Raw genomic sequence first — 8,247 nt, 5'->3', positions numbered from 1 at the left:
CAAAACCAGATACCAACTAACGGGTGTCGCACCCAGACCCTGAGTCAGGGTGTGACAACATCACTCCACCTTACTTTCTCATTGCTTTGTTTAGTATGAAATGTATTAAAAAAACGACTTAACTAAGGTTCAAACTCAAGACATACAAGTCACAATGAAACAATAACACCACCAAAACATCTTTTTTTTTTTTTTGTTAATTTTACTGCTTTCAAATTTATAAACAGTTAAACAGATTTCAAATTATTAAAAAAAAGAAAAAGAAATATTTATAGTATAATATTATCCATTTTACACATAATAAACTTGTTGAGTTATTGATTTGTTCTTTTACTATTTATAAGTTAAGACTTTCAAATGATCACACGTCCTATTCACGCGTATAAATTATTTGGAATTGATAAGTATTTATTTATTTATATATAAAGTCACGGCTCAATAAAAAATTTGGAGAGAATATATTTATTTGTCCACAAACTTAAGTGAAAGTCTAGCATGCTCGAACTCTCGTAGTATTTACTTTTAAGGCTTTCTTTCTTATTGTGATGATTCTTATTAAAATACGAGTGAGATTAAATACAAAGGGTCCGCCTCTTATACGCCCATATAGTACGGGGCCTTCTACATTCCGTATAGGGTTATACGAGGGATTATACGGGCGGGAGACCCCCTTTATACGAGGGACATATTGGGGGGGGGGGGGGATGGGATGTTTGGTGTCCCTAGAAAAGGGAAAATTCCTAAAATGGCTCTATTTTGGAAGAAGATTTCAATTTTATCCTCCAAACTAAAATTCTAAAAATGTCATCTTCTAATAGGGGTGTTCACGGTTCGGTTTGAAACCGTGAAACCGCCCAAACCAGTCATCGGTTCGGTTTAACGGTTGGTTTTTTCTTCAAGTTTCGGTCAATCGGTTTCAATAATTTCAAACCGGAGTGAACAGTTTGGTTTACGGTTTATATTAAAAACCAACCGTACAAAACCGGACTGTATAATATAATTATATATATATAATTTCAATATTTATGTTACATATGAACTGATAGTACAAATGCAGTAGCAAGTTGTAATGAATTGGTCTTTAAATTTTCTTCAATAAAGTATTAAACCTTAAATCAAGATATATTTATGATCTCAGGCTCAGAATCTCAAGCCACTTATTCCGATGTATTTTCATATTTCTTGACAGATTGTATTTAAACATGATCATGGACGAATTGTATTCATATATAACATGTATTCGAGACTCAAACCGCGAAAGCAAACCGGAACCAAACTGTAATGAACGGTTTGGTTCGGTTTGGTTTAAGAGTTTAACGATTTGGTTTTGGTTTACAAGAATCAAAAACCGTTACTAACGGTTCGGTTCACGGTTTGACCCAAAAACCGCGAAAACCGAACCGTGAACACCCCTATCTTCTAACTCATCTTTAACCATGCGTTAGGAAATCTAGCACGTCTTTGACGACGTCTTATATATATAAGACGTCGTCAAAGACGTGCTAGATTTCTTGTAGCTTGTTGGTGCTACATGTTCCCAATGACGCTTGTTGGGGCTGCTAGAGCTTGGTTTGATCGTCTACCGGTCAACCACATCTACGACTGGGCAGACTTCCAACAGAAGTTTAGCCAACACTTCAGCCAGCAACGGAAGTATACCGAGGAGCAATGGACAATCCTCAAATGCATACGAGAGGAAGATGAATCTCTGCCAAACTTCATCACTCGCTTCAACTCAAAGAAGCTAAGTTTGGGCAATATCAGCGAAGATCTTGTTCGCGCTGCCTTCATCCAGGGCGCACATGACCCAGAGCTCATCCGCACCCTAACGGGTAAAGATGGCATGCCATCCACATGGGATGGCATCATGACAGCAGCAAAACGCTATGCGGAAACAGAGAAGCAACTGGGTAGAGATCTCCCACAGAGCACAAAACTCTACACTCAGAAGACGAGAGAAGACAACGTCCTCACCGCCGGACTAAATAAAAAACGGAAGCTAGGCATTTGGTAGTCAAGGGTAAACTTTGACACCTCATCCGGCTTGCAACATCGAGTGGGCGGAAGGGATAATGTACAGTCGCACCAGAACTCCAGATGGACGCCACTCACCAAAAGCGTCACTGAGATATTCGCCACTGAAGAGCTCCCATGGCCAAAGCCTCCAATAATCCGACATCGTCACGATGCTGATCGGAGCAAATACTGTGACTTCCACAAGACAAAAGGCCACAACACTGAAGAATGCATAGACGTAAAGGACATGGTCGAAGCATTTGTCAGAGATGGGACGCTCGCGCACCTCGTGGCACAATAAAGGCTGAGCAGGCGGGTGCGTATAGAACCTCAGCAGGGGAAAACACGAATCAATTCCAGCTTCAAAATCGAGACTACATGCTGCGTAAAGAACGAGATCCCGAACCAGGTGCGTATCGGCTCGATGGCACTCCCATCCCAACAACATGGAAGGGAGCTCATTTACACAGTCTGCATGTAAATCAATTCCAATTTGTAAAGAAAAGGCCAAGAGCCACTTCTAATGGAAATGATTCTCTTTAAGAACATCGAAGCTGATGATTTTACATTTATACTTTTCTGAACACTAATATGCCGGTTTTCACCGCATAATTACGTGAAGTCATTGCATGGGAAGGCGGTCCTACCCGCACGAACCCAATAACGTGTCAAACCTTCACGCAGGTCAGTTTGGGAAAAAGTTCAGCACCCAAAAATGAAAGTGCCGGTCTATCCGCATGAATCATTAAAGGAAACTGAATAATAACCTATCAACAACCGCGCGTCGAACGGTTAAACTAAGCAACACTGGTGACGGCGTTCACATTACGTGAAGTCGTTGCGTGGGAAGGCGGTCATACCCGCACGAACCCAATAACTTGACAAACCTTCACGCAGGTCAGTTGAAGGGGAAGAGTTCAATTATCCCATTAAATGAAAGTGCCGGTCTATCCGCATGAATCATGAAAGGAAACCGAACACTAACCTATCGACAACCGCGCGTCGAACGGTTCAAAACAAAATTCTTAAAAAGGATAAGGAAAACCTACACGCAGGTCAGATAAGGGTAAAGTTTTGCCATCCTACTAAGTGTAAGTGACGGTTCTACCCGCACAATCACGAAAGAGGAAGCAAGACTTCCTGTTATCAACCACGTTCAAAGGTTAACTTATCCTCAAAAGGTGAGGAAAACCTACACGCAGGTCAGATAAGGGTAAAGTTTTGCCATCCTACTAAGTGCAAGTGACGGTTCTACCCGCACAATCACGAAAGAGGAAGCAAGACTTCCTGTTATCAACCACGTTCAAAGGTTAACTTATCCTCAAAAGGTGAGGAAAACCTACACGCAGGTCAGATAAGGGTAAAGTTTTGCCATCCTACTAAGTGCAAGTGACGGTTTTACCCGCACAATCACGAAAGAGGAAGCGAAAACTTTAATCCATTATCAACCACGTTCAAAGGTTAACTTATCTTAATGCCTTAGAAATTTCGAAAAGGAAAACCTACACGCAGGTCAGATGAAGGTTAAAGTTTAGCCATCCTACCAAGTGCAAGTGACGGTTCTACCCGCACAATCACGAAGGAGGAAGCGAAACTTTAACCCATTATCAACCACGTTCAAAGGTTCTTATTCTAAACACTTGGAAAATTGCTAATTTAAACTAAGTATGCAAGTCATAAGTTTATAAAGCAAGGAACCCAAAGAAGGAAATAACAATCTTATACGCAAAAAGATTAATATTTCAAGAATATATTACAAGAATGGCCGGGTAACTACCCGCCTAAAAGAATAAAACTATACAAGTCTTAGCAATGGGAAGGGATCTTCAGGATCAAGCTTCAGGGCCGCTTCCACTTGAACCCGCTCCGTCAGAAGAACGGGGTGGTTCGAGGAACGCTTTGAGGACAGCTAACCCATCATCAGCAGCAGCTACTTCGTCCACCTTTTCCACCACTGGATGCGGGAAGGCGGCGTATTGGTTCAATGCTTGGTCATAAATGGCTTCGGTATCCACATCGAACAAAGGGAAGTTGGAAGGCGGGACGCCTTTCTCAACAAACCCTAGACCAAGCAGGAAGCCGGCCTTTTCCCCATCCTCATGAGAAGCGTTGAGGGCTGCGGTCATAGCATCATCGTAAGAGGTCTCTGAAAAGACCCGACGCACAACCTACAAAGAAAACACAAGTATTAGAACCTTTTCTTACAAAAGAAAAGCGTGAAGTTAAAACTAAACATACCTGAGGCAACGCTTCTCGAAGAAGCCATTGGAGGGCAGCTTGAGCTTCGTTATGGGCGCGTTCGGCTTCGCTCTTGTTAAGGTTGGCAAGTAAAACTTCCTTTGCGGCAGCCTCTTCGACGCCCTTAAGTTTCCGCTCGGTGTGGTCAAGCACCCCCCTCTGGTCCAGGATTTCCTGGAGTTTCTTGGCATCTTCCATTGCCAAGGCATCATGAGCGCGTTGGAGAGCCTCTAATTTGGCCTTGAGCTCCTCATTCTCCACACGCAAAGGCTCAGCAACGGCTTCAGCCTTGGCAGCCCTCTCGGTTGCGTTTCGCGCAGTCTCCCTGGCCAGCCGAAGCTGTTCATTCACAGCTTGGGCAGCCTTGGAGCGGGCCTCGAGTCGCGCCTGAACTTCAACCTCGAGGGCCTTGAAGGCCTTCTCCTTGTCGGCGGCAGCTGCCGCCAGCTGTTGGTTCTCCTCCCGAAGAGCACGCGCCTCAGATACGTCCTTGGCGCGAGCTGCTTTCAACTTGTCGTTTTCACGACAAAGCAGCTCGACGCGCTGCTGCATCCGGGCTTGGAGAACCCGAAGCTCATTGGTTAGCCTACCCTCCTGGTAGCTAGCCATGGCTTCCCCCAACGCACCATGAGGAGCAGCGTGGCGAGCCCAGTCCACGCACTCCACAGGGGTACGAAGGGTTGTTCCTCGGCGTATGTTCCATCGCGGAACATACACTTCATTGGAATCCGACACTGCAAAAGAAACAAAGGCAGTAAGGAAAAGATGATAAAAAACAAGGGAAAAAGAAAGGAACCCCACGCACCTGTAGGGTCAATGACAGGCCGATAGCCGCCAAACCCATCACCTGAACCTAAAGGAAATCCATCCAACAGGTCAGGCAGACGGGAAGGTGGCAAAGATCGGCGGGAAGCCCTGCGCGTACCTGAAGATCCGGCCATCGGTGCCGGTGGCGCGGGCATGGTGGCAGCCGCCGTGATCGCCGTTGTGGTCGCCGCCGTGGTCGCCGCCTCGTAGTCAGCAGCAGCAGTAACCGCCGGCTCTGTGAAGGATGCTGTAAAAATCGCACTCACGGCCGGCGGGGACGTCATCTCAGCTGGAACAGTCTGCTCAGGAGCAACTGAACCAGCGGAAGCAGGCGCGGTCACCTGGGTCGACGCCTCAGGTAGGCTGACCAAGCCTACCGTCATTGGCGGAAGGGTACTCCTCTGCGCTTCACCCCGGAATGCGTCAACATCCACGCCTGCACAAAGAGGAGAGTGTTGGATAAATTTATGAAGTGATAAATCTACAGACATTATGATTGTACTTACGGGTTTTCTTAACCCTGAACGTACGGACGGGCGGGGAGGAACCCGATGGAGCCGGCCTCTTGGTACCGGTCACCGTCGTCTTCGTTGGTTCTCCGGAGGTAACGGTCGTAGCCTCCGGAGCAGTGGTCTTCTCACCACCGGGCTTCCCCGCCACTTCTTCACTATCTGACTCCGAGTCAGATAGAACCACTGGATCAGCTGTGGAGGCCTTCTCCTTCCCCTTCACGCCGGCAGCAGCCTTCTTCTTCCGCACCAACGGAGGAGCATCTGAGGATTCCTCAGAAGAAGACGGGTCAGGAATTCCAGCAGTGGGTACAGCATTGAGGGATTGAGGAAAGAATATCGCCTTACCAGGCCGCCGGTGGCTCAGGATCTCGTGGCCCAGCGGATAGACCTCCACAAACCGATCCGCCGTTTGCTCCAGGATGGGCAACTCGCCCTCGTCCAGAGCACGAGTACCCATCCGCGCAGGACCGTCGGTTTCCCGCGGGTACAGAAGCGACTCCAAATCATTTCCCTCTGAAAGAATAAACAGTTAGAAGACAAACGCGTATCAAAAAGAAAGACAAGACATACCATAGGGAATAGAGTTCAAACCGTATTCGAGAAGGATGGGAACCTGAGACGCATCCTTCCACACCCGGCTCATCCCTAACATGACCATCCCGGACTCCGCAAACCGGTAAACCGGAGATTGGATCCGGGATATCTTCGAAAACCATTCCGCCTCCTGGTAGTTGGGGGCGTGAAGGCTCGGTATCGCTTGGCCATTTTTAAACTTCATGGCAAGGGGGATGGCGCGGGCAGAAATGTAGAAGAATTCCTGCTTCCACGCGCGAAGACTGCGCTCGGTGTCGCAAATCTTCAGACCCTTAATACGGGTCGTCAAGGTGTACCACCCCTGGATGCACCTCCAGGTATAGAAGGTCATCAGGCGGTCCACATGGGGCTCGATGCCCAAAATCCGGCACACCCACTCAAAATGGCGAATCTTGGCGATCGCCATGGGGTGCAGCTCGGTCAAATGAACACCGTGCCTCTCAAGGACACGGTAAACAAATTTTGTCAATGGGAATCTAAGATTCCCATAGACAAAAAATGCAGCATAAACCCCGATCTTGCCTCTGGGGGCATCGTACACGGTCTGGTGGGATTCAGGAAACTCAGGCTCGAGATGATCGAGCATGAACTTCCTGACAACGTACCGGTACTGATCGCCGGGCAGAGCACACTGGCACTCGCCAGCAGTACCCCTGTCGTCAGCTATAGCTTCAGCATCACGGGAAGACATCTTGCAGAGGAAGAAGAGAACGATTTCGAGAGAATGCTCGATTGAATAAAGGAGTATTCGCCGGAAATCGCCTTAAAGATGAAGAGAAGAGTGAAAAGTGTGAATTGCAAATAACCCTCTCCCCCTTTATATAGTAATCGCAATTAATGCGGTGAATTTAATGCGGAGGAGAGAGAAATCGAAAGTGCAATGAAACTATGACACGTGGCAAAAAGCAAGCTGGCAACAGCTGTTGAAAGGACGTGTGCCAGTAATTTCGCGGCCACGCGCCCGAAAAATCGCGCCCACGCGCCTGAAAAAGCGACTGGAATGACCATGTTCTGTCACGTCACCATAACTTCCTGCACGTCCTGACACAGTCAGAAGAAACCGTCGCACGACGTTTCAGAGGTTTGGACTGTTCTGATCTTTTCACCAACTCTTCGAATTTCAAAATTCAAAATTCAAAAATATTAAAAAGTAAGCGGGAAAATACCCCTTTACCCCTTGGCAAACAAGTAACCGTAAGACGGCTGCGGGTACAGTGTAAAGGCAAAACCCTTCACATACCTATCACCCGCAGGGAATTGAAGCCAAATAAACCTTGGCAAACAAGTAACCGTAAGACGGATGCGGGTACAGTGTAAAGGCAAAACCCTTCACATACCTAGCACCCGCAGGGAATTGAAGCCAAATAAACCTTGGCAAACAAGTAACCGTAAGACGGATGCGGGTACAGTGTAAAGGCAAAACCCTTCACATACCTAGCACCCGCAGGGAATTGAAGCCAAATAAACCTTGGCAAACAAGTAACCGTAAGACGGATGCGGGTACAGTGTAAAGGCAAAACCCTTCACATACCGAGCACCCGCAGAGAATTGAAGCCAAGTACCTTGGCAACCAAGTAACTATAAGACGGCTGCGGGTACAGTGTTCAGGCAAAACCCTTCACATACCTAGCACCCGCAGGGAATTGACGCCAGGAATACCTTGGAAGTAAAGTAACCGTAAGACGAGCGCAGGTACAGTGTTAAGGCAAAACCCTTCACATACCTAGCGCTCCGCTGGGAATTGAAACCAAGAAGGATCTTCTGGGCAATGCTTGCGGAAACGGAAATAACATCCCCGCATAGCGGGAACGTCGAGAACTACGTTGTTTGAAGCTCCAGGATGGAATTGGTGGTCTTAACATAATTGATCACTATGTTCAAAACTACCAAAACCTCATGGAAAATCCATACAACTGGGACTCAATGCTCCTGACTTGCGAGGAGGTTACAGACCTACCCGCATCATACCCAAAGACCAAGCAGGAAACTCGGGCATTTCTGCAAGTGACAAGGGCTTCCGCGGAAAGAATCCCCATGGAAAACCTTACAAAACCCTTTTCAAAACCCTTTGCTCAAGTCT

The sequence above is a fragment of the Bidens hawaiensis genome, unplaced genomic scaffold (assembly GCF_021521415.1).
Source record: "Bidens hawaiensis isolate Kalapana, Puna unplaced genomic scaffold, B.hawaiensis_p1.1 tig00006390_1, whole genome shotgun sequence".
Classification (NCBI taxonomy): domain Eukaryota; kingdom Viridiplantae; phylum Streptophyta; class Magnoliopsida; order Asterales; family Asteraceae; genus Bidens; species Bidens hawaiensis.
The sequence above is the reverse complement of the archived record's forward strand: the minus strand, read 5'-3'. Positions refer to the sequence as shown.